This window comes from Engraulis encrasicolus, chromosome 13, assembly GCF_034702125.1.
Source record: "Engraulis encrasicolus isolate BLACKSEA-1 chromosome 13, IST_EnEncr_1.0, whole genome shotgun sequence".
NCBI lineage: Eukaryota > Metazoa > Chordata > Actinopteri > Clupeiformes > Engraulidae > Engraulis > Engraulis encrasicolus.
In genome coordinates, this window is record NC_085869.1 from 48,837,141 (window position 1) to 48,850,696 (window position 13,556).

The 13,556-nt window shown below is 43.4% G+C and overlaps 1 protein-coding gene across 1 annotated transcript in view; it reads left to right on the forward strand.

The window, feature by feature from the left end:
- The first annotated feature begins 1,929 nt into the window (after positions 1-1,929).
- LOC134461321 (diacylglycerol kinase beta) overlaps positions 1,930-13,556 on the forward strand; it is a 167,480-nt gene continuing 155,853 nt past the window's right edge. Inside the window, exon 1 of the mRNA XM_063214152.1 lies at positions 1,930-2,420. The gene's annotated coding sequence lies outside the window, so the exon portion shown is untranslated. The remainder of the gene's footprint in view (positions 2,421-13,556) is intronic.

Here is a 13,556-nt window from a genome sequence, read left to right on the forward strand (position 1 = left end):
CGTGCGGAAGAAAATCCAGTCCAATTCAGTAGCAGATGATAGCGATGCTGAGTTTGTGTTTTTCAGATGCATTGTTTTCACTGTGGCAATTTCATTTGCATCCACAATTGAGCTCAAAACTTAACTGTTATCACCCTGGCAAGCAATAGTTTTTTTCTGACTTTATGGCACCATATCCCAGAAATGTACAGTATCTTACTGTATGGTCACTGAAAACATTATAAGCATTCAGGACTTCATTTTACCCTGGATGTTGCCAGATCTTTTTTTTGTGTCCTCCATCTTAATATCAGTGTCAGTAAGCGTACTCTACATTTTAATACCATTACCATGAAAAACTGTACCATTTTTCTTTTTGTCATTATATGTTGTTTTGTCATGACAGTGCTGTAAAAGCACCACAATCCACATGCAAATTAGAGAGATCTTGATTCGTGCTTTTAAGGTAAAAATGAAGGCCGAGAGGCATTCTTAAAGTTTTGCCAAACAAAACCCGTCTGCTTTTGATCACACTCTCATGGGTGGAGCCCGCGTTTGCTATTTTAGTCCTTTTGTATTCCGTCCAAATGAAACAGTGCAACGGCAGAATTGCAAACGCTTAATTCGCATCACAGCATGGCCAAAAATTGTTTGATAAGCCCCCGCCGTACCTCCCCTCGACCTCGTCATTCAGCTGACACTCTGCTCGCTTGGCTGGCCTTTGCTTGACTTGCGTCACCGCTTATGACATTTTCTGATGGAGAATCATTTGAAGAAGTGTTCTGTGTGTGAACCTCACACATTTTTCTTGTCTTTTGTCACATGTTGGCTAATTCACACATCTTTGCAAAGCAGGAAAGCAACCAAAAGTTCCTCTAGTCCAGATACTGTATGTTGTCTAATGTTTGTCATCTACATTGACCCTATGCAGACAGACATTGGATATGCTCTCATTCATTAGCAAAACATGATAATTCCATCTTTAGTACAGGAACCTGTGCAATAAATCCCAGGTTACATTTTCATTAAACATTCCCTTTTGTGTACCTATATCACTGATGTGTAGGACATTATGTATGTGCATGTACGCCTGTTAGAGATTCTAGCGTTCTGCTGCATAAAAAAGAATCTGTTATGATGATCCTTTTCAGTTTACCATACTGTTACACAGTAAAATGTGCAGTGTTCATTCAACACTGCTCAGAGTATATAGGTCCCACTCGATTTAGTGCTTTTCAACTCAGTGAGTGTTGAATCAACACTTGAAGAGTTGAATTCAACACTATTTTGAGCATGTATGACTTCACAGTGTTAATTCATCACTCAAAGTGTTAAACTTTAACATTAAAATCGAGTGGGACCATATGTGCTCAGAATAGTATTGAATTAACCCTTCAACATGTACTGTTATGATGCCACCTAACAGAATTTTCACAAGAATCATTTTTCAGTATATTGCTCAAAGTATCAATGCACTGATTTATCTTTTTGGACATTTTCAATTAGTGTTCACATCATGTGTGTTCACATGCAAGGCTGTAGTTTAATGGAGGATAGTGCAAAAAAGCAGAAAGAAAAAGAAAAATAATAGCAACAGTGACAGAAAAAAATAGATCATGTATCTTCAGAAGAAATAGAACTACTTGGACCCATGGAGATACTGTATTAGTGCTGTGACTCTGGAGAGAGAAACACCTCTCTGAAGCACCATGACATTGTGCAGTCGATGAGAGGGAGAGAGCAAGCAGGGGTGAGTATGTGTGTGTATGAGAGAGAGAGAGAGAGAGAGAGAGAGAGAGAGAGAGAGAGAGAGAGAGAGAGAGAGAGAGAGAGAGAGAGAGAGAGAGAGAGAGAGAGAAAGAGTGTGCTGTGCATGTGTGTGCGCGAAAGAGCGAGACAGTGCAAGCTCATGTGGGAGGGAGGCAGGGAGGGAGAGGCAGTGAGAGAGAGAGAGCGAGAGAGAGAGCAGAAGAGCGATAGAGTGTGGCGCGGTGTAAACAGCGTGTCAGAGAAGAAAGCACAGGGACATTTTAACCTGACTGCACACAGGCACAGAGCTTACTGTAGGGGAGAACAATCAGCAGAGAGAAACGTGCAGAGAGAAAAGGGAAAAAGAGGGAGAAGCAGGAAGGAAAAAAATGGTTTAATTAATTCATGCAGAAGGGGAGGGATGTTACCGCGATTCAGTGGAGGGTCTTTGCTACCACGACCGACCAGGCTGTCTTTAACAGCCTTCTCATAGGAGACAGCGCTTCAGGAACGCATACACACACACACACACAGACGCGCTGGCACGCAAACACGCACAGATGCACATGCGCGCCTAAACACACACACACACGCACAGTCTCTCTCTCTCTCTCTCCCTCCCTCTCCCCATGCTCTGCTCGGAGGAAGCTGGTACTTTCACATCAACACGAGGAGCAGACATCGTCACTGAGGTAAGACTGAATTCTTAATGTTCATTTCCCATCTTCCTCTTTCACTTCTCTCTCTTTTCCCTCTTACTCTCTCTCCCTCCACATTCTCTGTTTCTCTCTCTTTTCCTCTTTCTGTCATGGCACATCTGTAGCTCCCGGTACGGTAGGTGTCTACCTATACTGTACGCTACAGTGATGAATAGTTTCTCTATATGACGAGCTGTAGCCATCATATGCATCCATCTGTAGCTGCCTCAATCTCATGTTCAAACGTGTCATCTGTGTTTTGACGCTGAGAGAAGGTTGTGCTGTGTTGCATTCTGATATTTCCAGCACATCAGCTGGCATGTGGACTCTGCATGTAGCTGAATGGGTTATGAGCTTCCATTTCAAAACAACCACCCCCCACCCCTTCCCAAGTTTCTGGACGCTTCAGGTCTCTGTTGCATGAGGGGGATTACACATAGGCTCTCCAAACAGCCTGTTTACATACTATTGCTTCTCAAAAGGCACAGAGCAGAGCAGGATGATCTGCACAGTGCTGGAGGGACGTGGTCGCCCTGTGCTCAGTGCCACAGCGCTGGCTTTTTATGTATGTATGTATGTCTGTTTGACGCTTCTGCTGGTGACAAGACAAACAGCCGGGATTTATGAGTGCTTGTGTCCTGGTCTCCGGGTACCCGCCAAATGCATTCGGATTTTTTTTCCCCCACCTTTCCCGCCCCTCTTGTGTGTGTGAGTAATTTCGGCCTCTGTCAATTCAAATGACTCACTCGCTCCTTCCCTTTTCTGTGGAAATAGATCAATACTTCGAAGTGATAGATGGCAAATGGCCTGATGCTCCCGGGTGCATCATCGTCTCTCCCTTCCCTCCCTCTCTCTCTCTTTCTCTCTCTCTCAATCTCTCTCTCTCTCTCATCGCCACCCTCTGTCCTACGTCCACCACCACCCCATCTCGCTTAATTCCCCTGCCTCCTTGTGATGAGCAGGGGAGCTGACTTAGACAGATCTGGAATTGCCTCACTTAATTATCCCCTGACACGCAAGTAAGCAAGCCAGCATGCATCCGGGTTGGACCGGGTTTGGACCGTTGTCTTTCTCTCTCTCTCTCTCTCTCTCTCTCTCTCTCTCTCTCTCTCTCTCTCTTTCTCTCTCTCTCTCTCTCTCTCTCTTTCTCTCTCTCTCTCTCTCTCCTCAGACGTGGCTCACAGATGGGGGGATTTGTGATAACTAGGCTTTGCCAGCCATACACCACCAACCTCCTTACAGAAGATAACAAGAGAGATGCGAGGGTGTTCCTGTCCTTTCTTTTTTTCTTCTTTTTTCTCCTCCTTTATTTACCTTTCCCTTTTTGTACAGTCTGTCTTTCTCACTCTCTCTCTCTCATTCCGACTCTTTCTATCTAATTGTCTATCTTACTTACCTTCCTGTCTATCTGTATGTCTTTCTATCTCTCTTATTCTGTCTCTCTCTAAGCATTTCTCTATTTTGCTTTCTTGTGATCGTTCTCCACTAGTGTGATGGCTCTGTTTTCTTATTGACGGCACTCGCATTCTCTTCAACTGTCAGAAGACACACGCAGTGAGATGGACGGAAATGGCTTAAGAGAGGGAATGATTGTGTGTGTGTGTGTGTGTGTGTGTGTGTGTGTGTGTGTGTGTGTGTGTGTGTGTGTGTGTGTGTGTGTGTGTGTGTGTGTGTGTGTGTGTGTGTGTGTGTGTGTGTGTGTGTGTGTGTGTGTGTGCGCGTGTGTGTGTGCGCGTGTGTGTGCGCGCGTGTGTGTGTGTGCCTCTGTCTGTGGAGAAAGCTATCACACAGCAGAGCAATTTTTGCCTCACATGTGTCCGCCCATGATAAATAGGAGCTGGAATGTGGATGCCAGCGTTTCAGGGGAAATGTCGGAAATGGTTCGCTGCCGATATATACAACCCCTCTTACTCCCTTACCCCTACCCCATCATCCATGCCCCTAATCCACATCCACGGCTTGTCTTAGCCCTCTCCCTACCGCCACCACCACCACCACCACCGGCCTCCTCAGCAGCTCTCGTCTGACATAGGGATCAATACATGAATAAGCTGGCTCCTGCCTGAAAATAGGCCATTGCTCTCTGCCCAGCTAGGTGATCACTCATATTGGAGGGAGAGCAGGAAAGTGGAGCTTGAAGGGAGCATCTGTTGAATACATACTTGAGTTTTGTGCTCAACAACAACAACAAAGCTGCTCCACATCGAAAAGAATGCTCTTGTACCAATGTTGCCTCCATGGTAAAATTGCAATGCATGAATGAAAAGACTGCTCGCTGCTGTGTGAAACCGGCTGTATTGTATGGATCTCTGAGCAATTTTACAATGTTCCATAAAACCAAATGGTGTATTTTGCCTTTACAGAAAATGTCTACTTTTATATGTAATATTTTTCCAGAGGAAGGATTCATCTTTGAAAATAGACAGAAATGTTTTGATTTTATTCCAAGCTTCTGATTCATTCCAAGTTTCTAATGAACTGATTGAAAATACTGCCTGAAATTTTGCCGTAATTCTGAAATTCTCCCTAATATGCAGACGAGCGTTACCGTAAAATACAAAAATATGTTTGTCTAAGTCAGTACATTATTAATACTTCCATATTCTGAAATATAGGGAATTAATGAATATCAAAACGAATACATACACTAGAGGTGATAAAAAGAATTTCTCCTTTGTTTTCTTATAGTTAGGTTTACCGAGGCTAGCATGCACATGTGTCATTTGCACTGACAGCCATTAAACCTGCATTGCTGTCTGTCTGCAACCCACAATGATGTACAGTAGCCAGGAAAAACGTTATCAACACACTGAGGAGGAATAAGTGTATCGTAGTAACAGCTGGTTTTTTTAGGGGTCGGAGTAAAAAAATTCTGTGTGCTTAAATTTGTTCACTTTTTCCGACTGAGTTTCAGTATTGCTAGAAAAAAATTAGAAACACAATGAGTCGGAAAGAAGTGACAAGCCAGTGTGTCTTGTCTTGTGTCTTTAATATCTTTTGTGGGAAAAAAAAATAGAAAGCCTTCAAGGCCTGTAATGCACCATTGCACGGACGAAATCTTTCATCCTGATCGCATCCGGCAGAGTGGTGTTATCCGACTCCCTGTGTCTTAGCATGATTTGTGAATGGATCACACAGTGGGTTTAGGTTTAATGCCACTCTATAAATATTCTCCTGATTGCCTGGCCACCGGCCCTGCCTCTGCTGCCTTGCCTGCCTGCATGGCTCTCCCTCCCTGCTACGACACCCCAACACAGCCTCATCACCAGCCCCAGCCCCAGCCCTAGCCCCGGCCCCTCCGGCCATTCTCTCTCAGCTATCACCGCCATCACTTCTCCCCAGACGGGCACCCTGGAGAGGGGAGTGCTGCAGTGGCTCTCCATCAGAGCTGTAGCTATACGGTAGTGGTAGTGGCTGAACCAGTGAGACTCTCAATGGGCTGAACCTTCCCACCTACTGTACCTGCCTGCCTGCCTGCCTGGCTCTCCATCGGTGATATGGCTGTGGTGGTAGTAGTGGTGGTGGCTGAGCCTGCCTTCATGGCTGGTTTTCTCACTGGACCATGTCTGACCATATCTCTCATTTAATTATCCCCTGACACGCAAATTAAGCAAGCCAGCAAGCATCCGGGCTGGACCGGGTTTGGGCCGGAGTCCAAAAGTTTCTCTCTCTCTCTCTCTCTCTCTCTCTCTCTCTCTCTCTCTCTCTCTCTCTCTCTCTCTCTCTCTCTCTCTCTCTCTCTCTCTCTCTCTCTCTCTCTCTCTGTCTCTCATTTCAAACCAAACCCTGAAGTTGCCATGACATCCCATCCCGTCCCCTAAATACCCAAGCTTGGGATCCTGTTGGGGAAAAGGGGAAGTAAGAGAAAACAGAGAGTGGGGGGTGGAGAGGGAGAGACAGATTGAGAAACAGAAAGAGATGGAGATGGAGAAATAGAGAGAGACTAACTAAACTGAAATAAACTAAAACTTTGTGTGTGTGTGTGTGTGTGTGTGTGTGTGTGTGTGTGTGTGTGTGTGTGTGTGTGTGTGTGTGTGTGTGTGTGTGTGTGTGTGTGTGTGTGTGTGTGTGTGTGTGTGTGTGTGTGTGTGTATGTGCCTGTGTGCCTGTAAAAAAAGAGAGAGAGAGGGAAAGGCAAGGGGACGGAGATGTAGACAGAGCCTTAGTGGGAAAATACCTTTGTGTTTGTGCTGTGAGTTGAAGGGATCGTTAAATGCATCGGAGTGTAAAACAGCCGCAAACCGTTTTGGGCGGCAGAGAGAAGTCATGTGTAAGCTAAGCAGCCTCGTGTAGAAAAAAAAGTGCTGATTGGAAGTCTGGGTGTGATTCTGCTATGTGTGACTGTGTGTCAGTGAGGACTGAAGTGACAGAGGCACCTCATTTGGGTGAGGGAGCTACAGGGCCATTCACAGAGACACACAGAGTGCTTCTCTCCAGGGGCCTCAAAATAGTGGGTGAAGTGGGACTGAGTTACCAGGGCCCCACTTGTGCAGGGGGCCCACACAGAGTCAGATATGCTGTATGTACCTGTACCTAGATAAAAGAGCAGGGTGGGTTTACAATGGAGCTGATTGTACATAATACTCTAGGGCCCAGAAATTGCTGCTACGCCTCTGCTTCCCTCTGCTCATCTCTTCTCTATCTCCTGACAAAGAGCACATTTACTGTACGTACAGTATTTCACAGGCGCACTCAGATCACGAAACATTGTGAGATGTAGGCCTACTGTAAGTAATGAAGAAAACCGCACACCGATGAACTCCCATTTAAGCCATTTTTAATGAGTGATGTTTCGGGCCACCCTGGCCCTTCCTCAGACTAAGGAAGTTAGTTTGTTAGTCTGAGGAAGGGCCAGGGTGGCCCGAAACGTCACGCATTAAAAATGGCTTAAATGGGAGTTCATCGGTGTGCGGTTTTCTTCATTACTTATGGATTTACTTTTTTGAACCTGCACCCGAAACCAGTCAATGGATGTGCGTGTTTTTTGTTTGGGATGTAGGCCTACTGTACCTTTACTTGAGAGCACTTGTCTGAAAACCGCAAATGAAACTTGTAACATTTACTTAAACACATGAGAGCACTGAAGTTTTGTAATAATGTGTTTTTCCACAAGTTTCCTCAGGGGTGCTTTTACACGGCGGACTTGCACTTTAGAATGTAGGCTACTTAAATGTAGACCATGCATCACCGCCGTGGGGATATACCCATTACTGAACATTATAGATTTTATAGACCGAGCGTTTTTATGTAGCCCTTTCCAAACCTGAGCTCAGTCGTAAACGTCATGAAGGTGAACATACACACAAGCAGTGGTTGAACAAGTGCACATAGGGCCTCAGGGCAACACACTAATTAGGGCCCAGGTCCAGCAAACCAGCCATGGTCGTAATAGGGCCCAAACCACCAATACACGGGAGAGCCCCATGGGCCCCGGGACAAATGCCCTGCTTGTCCCCCCCTATAGGTCCACCCCTGCACACACAAGTCATGGTTACAGCGGGACAGAGCATGTTTAATGACAACATCTTAAATGAAGTCTTCACGACATGTAAATAAGTACGGTACATGCTCTTTCCTACATCACTCATCGGGATAAACAGACTGTGCGGCATGAGCCGTCACACTTCTACCACATGTTTCTCATTATGTGCGGAACGGAGACGACACAGACCAGATGTACACACAACACATACCCAGGGATGTAATCATTGGTCATCATCAGGCGTCTCTAGAGGCGATAGTGATATGGACTTAGACTGTACTGTACGTCTAAGTACAAGTGGAGTTGAAGGTTGCTGGTTGATATTTCTATGGAAACATATTTATTGTTTGAGGCATTTTCAAAGTTTATGTTACCTGGAAATGTCATACAGTAAGTGGGAAACATCCTACACCATGCAGTATAGCATACAGTTGTTCTTCCACTGAAAATAGGGGGAGATGTATTGAGGTGTTGAGGTATTGATTTGGTTAAATATCACACAGATTTTGGTTAAGTATCACACATTCCATACACTCCATCATCATCATCTGGTAAGGGCAGATTTATAGATTTCTGCCTTCACTATTAATGACATGAGGGGGCCTACTAGACTACAGAATAATGGATAATGTGAAATTATTACATGACAAATTTAAAACACGACAAAAATATAACTCATTTCAGTCACAAAAGTAGAATTAAAAAAAATATATCTATGAATTAAAAAAAAGATCTGAATGCATTATTCACAACTTTTGGCAAATCGGATTGTTTTTACATACTTTTTGTTATACCTGCTATACCTGCCAGCTGTAACATACATCAACATACAACTACTGTGTGCAAAGTATTTAAAAGTAAAAAGTAACATGCGCAGCAGAGCTGGAGAATTGATGGCGTGGATAGCTGAGGTACTGTGGTTGGGCCACCTGGTCTAAGTGGTGTCATTATATAACACACAGGCAGCTCCAGTTTGCATTGGTGACCATAACAGAAATAAACTTCCACTTGCATAAATAGTCTGTCTCCTTATCTAGGTAGTTAAAAATAGTGTGTTTACTTTCTTTCTTCGTGTTGTTATTATAAGGCCTTCTTATAAGCAAGGTGTGAATATCGTGCTGTCAGTGTGGTGGGATTAGAAACAGATGAATGGATAGGATAACTATTACATTCCAAACTCTTATTCATGTAAAGTTGATACCATTCTTAATACATTTTTGAATGTTGTGACAGTGTAAGCTACAGGTATTCTAGCCTTCCTGATCTGGCTTGCCTGGTGCCTGACTGGTAGATCTATTTGATTCGGATGTGATTTTGTAGCCAGTGTACATTGTTTTCATGCAGATAAGAATCAGTGGTCTGATTTTTGTCACTATTGTTTTTTCATTACTGTTGCTCATAGAGAATCTCACCTCATCTTTTGGCCAGTGGACTGGGGGATATAGGTAGGCCTTAGCAAATGTTTTTCAAGTGTTCTGGATCAAAATCTCTCGGGTGTTCTCGGGTTTCACACAACCTGCTTGCTTAGGCTTTTGTGGACCTACGATAATATGTACCTAAAGCTGTCAAATCAGATTGAGTGCCCTGAGAATGGAGGAGAGATGCAAAGCTATTCAAAGCAGGTATCACAGACAAACAAATGAGGCCGATTGAGTGCAGGTGCCAGTGGAGCTGGAGAGCTGGAGCTAGGGCTGGCCTGGCCTCCCCCCTCGCGCTGCTACTCCATCCGTGCGTGTCTGTCTGTGTTTTCCTTCAGTCCCAGCCAGTTTTGTTATTACAGCCAATATTTCATTATTTAGTGAGAGCATGGTTGCCAGAAATAGTTTCTGTCTCTACAGACACGCTTTTGCGTGTGTGTGTGTGTGTGTGTGTGTGTGTGTGTGTGTGTGTGTGTGTGTGTGTGTGTGTGTGTGTGTGTGTGTGTGTGTGTGTGTGTGTGTGTGTGTGTGTGTGTGTGAGAGAGAGAGAGAGAGAGAGAGAGAGAGAGAGAGAGAGAGAGAGAGAGAGAGAGAGAGAGAGAGAGAGAGAGAGAGAGGAGAGTGAGCAAGAGCAAGTGTGGGAGCTTAGCCTTGTATGCTTTTCAAAAATTCTGTCTGACAGAAACTGATTTTCTAACACAAGCATATGGCTGGTAAGAAGCTTTTTTCCCCCCTATGGGTGCCTCATCACCCCGCCGACAGCACAGATTATAGATCTTGTTTTCAATCAAGCTCCGCTTGCCATTGATACTGCTTTTAACATTTCATTGTCCTACAGTACCTAAGCATGTAGGCTATATGGTGAGGCTGTGCCGTGTCTGTGGTTGTGTTGTGGTGGTGTGCTGTGTTGTCCGATTTTGTAGCGGGCGCTGGGAAGAGTGCTTGGGGGGAAACTGATCTGTCATTCTTGAATGTCCCTCAAGGTTTCGTGCGAGTAGGCCTCAGTGCAGTGTCATTTTCAGAAGGATTTTTTTTTCTGTTTCTAAAATGGATGTTATCGCTCCAATTCCATTATTTATACATATTCATTTTTTTTTTACTTATTTCAAGCTATACTATTTTGGGAAGAAAATTGATAATTTACCACTGTTTTCAATGCAGGTTAATACGCTGCAAGACCAAAAAAGTTCCCACCAAAAGAAAGGCCACACCCTCTAAAATGTTTAGAACGTGTTTATCTTTGATTGTGGCACAATTATGCTGTGGCATTGTTTCAAAAAGTGTCTTCAATGTCACAAGATTGATTTCCTTCCAGTGTTGCATTCATTTCTCACCAAGATCTTGCATTGATGATAGTCTGACTGCGACGCAAAGCATTTTCCAGCATATGCCAAGGATTCTGAGGTCTGGATAAGGTCAGGTTAAAGGGACAGTTTGGTCAATTTCAACATGCAGTTGTATTGCTCACGCTACCCTTGACTTGTCAGTACCTGGTGATGCCACATTTTTCGGCTCAGCCCTTTCCGAGATATGAGCAGCGTTTGTTTACATTTTTAAAAAATGAAACAGGCCAACTCTTAATATTTTCCCAAAAGGTACTGCTGTTTGCTAGTTGTCTGCTGATGTTTTATAACCTTTTGGATGTTTTTGGGAATAAATAAAAATGTTTTTTTGAAATGTAAACAAAGAGCTGCCCCCATTACAATGACCAGGATCTCGGAAACGGCTGAAGAAGAAGACAAAAAAATCTCAGGCACTGACAAGTCCAGGGTAGTGTGAGCATAACAACTGCATGTTGAAATTGACCAAACTGTCCCTTTAAGGTCTGATCCATGTGTCAAAACGATGTGTCTCATGCTCCTAAAAACACACTTTCACAATTTCAACTCATCGCACACTATTGTTTGAAGGAGCGCAAGACTTAATTTCCACTCATTGGCCATCACAGAGCATAACCCCATTGAGAGTCTTTTGGTGTGGAGGCCTTGTCTTACTAAGCCTAGTCTTCAGATCCCATCATAATCAATGCAAAATCTTGGTGAAAAATGAATACAACACTGTACTGGGGTCCGCATCTCGAAAGCGTCTTTGCTAATGACGGTAGCAACGTCCTTCATAAGAGTGACTCAACTCTCTCTCGACAGCGACGCTCACCACTAAATCCAAGGGAATGGTAAGACGGTCTTAAGACGGTTAGCAACGACAATAATCGAGAAACGGACGCCTGGTTGGAATTCAATTTTGTGTTATTGCAGACACGTATTGAAACAATAACACAGGAAATGTGGGCCATCATCAAAGGTAAAGCCATTCCCACCACATGTGTGACAACTTTTTTGGCAGTGTATTTTAATACACAAGCATACACAAGCACAAAAAGTGGAATGAAATTCCTGAGGGAAAAGGGAAAAGCAGCAACAGAAATTACACAAAAATGAAAAATGAATAAAATGAAAGAAGGATTGCCAGGTACAGGTAATTATATTGGTACTGTAAGATATGTTGAAAATTAGGAGAGAAAGCTTAGAAGGTCCCATGTTTTAGCTACTATGTAAGATGTGTTTTTCTTTACAAATGGGAATTACTACAAGTGGAATATAACAAAATCAACTCCATCTTTTGTCAGTGTCAGTGTCAGTTTGGCTCTCCCTTCCAGAGCCCGAGTTGCTTTCTGAACAGGCATGCCGTAAATCCAGTAAGTAGAAAATGACATTTTAATTGACAGATACACCAATGCGATCAGTCAATAAGACTGGTCCATTTCCATGAGGAAGGTTTACATGAGGCCTAATCAGGCATGTCAGTTTTTCAGCCTTGGCTGTCATCCTGTAAGTGCATAGAATGTTCAGTATTTGTAGCCTGTGGTGTTATGTGGCCTAACATTCAGTAGGCTACTTGAAGGTTAAGCTATGCAAAGTAGCACCTATTTTGTGTTGTTTAAAAGTATGTTTGCTTAGTTATTATCATTTTGGTGTTCATAATAAAAAACAATTAAAAGATCCACATTAGCGTCTTTCAGAACGTGGTTGGACTGACTCATAAAGAGTTATACAGAGGAAGCCCCACCATTTACAATGGTCAATGTGTTGCTCAGGTGTCCCATAAATGATGTACCATAGGACAATCATAACTGTCTATCTCCTGCCAATCATCTTTGATGTTCACTAAAGATATTTTGAGAATAACAGTGCCCCCAAAAGCCCTAGTAGAGCTAAGCTACTGCACGTGTGATAGGCCTACATCAAGTGAAATGCAATGTTCTACTAAATTAGAATAATACTATCGCTTTAGCCCACTAACACATTTGGAAGTAACCATGACACTGAAAAGGCACGATAAATGTTAACCAGTGGTGTTTGCTTCCTGATGTTACTGTAACCTGCATGTGAAGATTGGCTAATTTTATCACATGTGACTTCAGCGGAATACTGCACAGCTAACTGACCTCAACTTGCTGCCTTACTTATAAATGTGTGTGTGTGTGTGTGTGTGTGTGTGTGTGTGTGTGTGTGTGTGTGTGTGTGTGTGTGTGTGTGTGTGTGTGTGTGTGTGTGTGTGTGTGTGTGTGTGTGTGTGTGTGTGTGTGTGTGTGTGTGTGTGTGTGTGTGTGTGTGTGTGTGTGTGTGTGTGTGTGTGTGTGTTTTTTCTGCACTGGATTCCATTCATGCATTTCATTTAAGCCATTCACATAACAAAGGTATTTTTTTATCTTTCAGTGTTATTATTGTAGAGGCACAATTCTATTGGTGATTGACTGTGTGCTCTGTTGTGCTTTTGTGTTTTTTTGTAAAGGCTCTAAGTGGGTGAAAGATGTCTAGCTTCCCTTTTTAACATCACGAAGCACAGGATGCTGTAAAGAGAGAGAGACTTCCTTAGATATCATTTTGAAAAGCTTTGTCTTCATAATCCTAACACTGCCACCATACAGCTTTTAACATTTACGCAAAGGTTTTCATAGATAACATCACTTCATTCTAAAGATGGATGGTTTCCCTCTGTTAGCGGTGACTGACTTAATAAAGTAGTGGAGCTGTATTTGAGATTATGGGAAGGGCTGGGATGGGCTACTTTTAAACCGTGCCTCAAGAGCAGCAGGGATGGAACTTAATAAGCCCTATCTGTTTCCTTAGACCATTTCATCTGAAAACTCTAATAAATCAGGCGTTTAAAATTCTGCAATGTTGAGAGAGGAATCGATATCTATGTGATACCCCCTTTCCTGTCGGCCAT